We start from the raw sequence: 1,725 nt of genomic DNA on the forward strand, positions 1-1,725 counted from the left end.
CCAGATCAGTAGTTTAAATACTAATTTACTTTCCTGGTTGCTCCAGAAAGACAGTCTCTGCTCTCCCGCTTGTGAAATGGAGGCTGCTGATTCACCAGGTCAGTATTTTGAGACCGTAAGACACAGGCTGGAGGACGTTTCAGCAATAGAGAAGACTGTAGGTGCCAGTAGAGAATGCAAAGATAGTGAGTAATGCAGGTGCTGGAGGAGACGACTTGAAGTGGAGTGATACAGTTGCTGGAGGGGGTTACTGAGATAGGGAAGGAAATACTGTGGAGGTGATGATTGAGGTACTGAGGAGTGTCAGTACTGGAGAAGGGTATTGAAATAGGAAGGTGTATAATTGTTGTGGTTCTGTTTGCCGAGCTGGGAATTTGTGTTGCAGACGTTTCGTCCCCTGTCTAGGTGACATCCTCAGTGCTTGGGAGCCTCCTGTGAAGCGCTTCCGTGATGTTTCATCTGGCATTTATGGTGGTTTGTCTCTGCTGCTTCCGGTTGTCAGTTCCACCTGTCTGCTGCAGTGGCCGGTATACTGGGTCCAGGTCGATGTGCTTATTGATTGAATCTGTGGATAAGTGCCATGCCTCCAGGAATTCCCTGGCCGTTCTCTGTTTGGCTTGTCCTATAATAGTAGTGTTGTCCCAGTCGAACTCATGTTGCTTGTCATCTGAGCGTGTGGCTACTAAGGATAGCTGGTCGTGTCGTTTTGTGGCTAGTTGGTGTTCATGGATGCGGACCATTAGCTGTCTTCCTGTTTGTCCTATGTCGTATTTTGTGCAGTCCTTGCATGGGATTTTGTACACTACATTGGTTTTGCTCATGTTGGGTATCGGGCCCTTCTTCCTGGTGAGTTGTTGTCTGAGAGTGGCTGTTGGTTTGTGTACTGTTATGAGTCCTAGTGGTCGCAGCAGTCTGGCTGTCAGTTCATAAATGTTTTTGATGTATGGTAATGTGGCTAGTCCTTTGGGTTGTGGCATGTCCTCATTCCGTTGTCTTTCCCTTAGGCATCTGTTGATGAAACTGCAGGGGGATCCGATTTTGGCAAATACAAAACATAGGTGTTTCTCTTCCTCTTTTTGCAGTTCTAGTGTACTGCAGCGTGTTGTGTCCCTTTTGAACAGTGTCTTGATGCAACTTCTTTTGTGTGTGTTGGGGTGGTTAGTTTCGTAGTTTAGGACTTGGTCTGTGTGTGTGGCTTTCCTGTGTACCTTTGTGGTGAATTCTCCGTTCGGGGTTCTCTCTACCATCACGTCTCAGAATGGGAGTTGGTTGTCCTTTTCTTCCTCTCTAGCGAATCGGATTCCTGTGAGTGTGGCGTTGATGATCCGGTGTATGTTGTATATTTCTGTGTTTTTAATGATTACAAAGGTCTCATCCACATATCTGACCCAGAGTTTGAGTTGAAGTTGCAGTAAGACTGTTTGTTCTAACCTTTGCATTTCTGCTTCTGCTATGAGTCCAGAGATTGGTGAGCCCATGGGTGTGCCGTTGATTTGTTCATATATTTGGCTGTTGAATGTGAAGTATGTTGTGAGGCACAGGTCCAGTATTTTGAGTATGCACTCTTTGTTGATCGGTTCCCGGTCTTGTTGTCTGTTCTGTATGTCCAGCAGGTTGGCTACTGTTTCTCTGGCTAGGGCTTTGTTGATAGAGGTGAACAGTGCTGTCACATCAAATGAGACCATGGTTTCTTCCTTGTCTATGTGTGTATTTCTGATGATGTCC

At 46.1% G+C, this 1,725-nt stretch overlaps 1 pseudogene; it reads right to left on the reverse strand.

Moving 5' to 3' along the window:
- Positions 1–401: 401 nt before the first annotated feature.
- Positions 402–1,478, reverse strand: LOC148138174 (uncharacterized; annotated as a pseudogene).
- Between the last annotated feature and the right edge of the window lie 247 nt (positions 1,479–1,725).

The sequence above is a fragment of the Chiloscyllium plagiosum genome, unplaced genomic scaffold, assembly GCF_037043375.1.
Source record: "Chiloscyllium plagiosum isolate Xiang-an unplaced genomic scaffold, Cpla_swu_hap1 HiC_scaffold_41, whole genome shotgun sequence".
NCBI lineage: Eukaryota > Metazoa > Chordata > Chondrichthyes > Orectolobiformes > Hemiscylliidae > Chiloscyllium > Chiloscyllium plagiosum.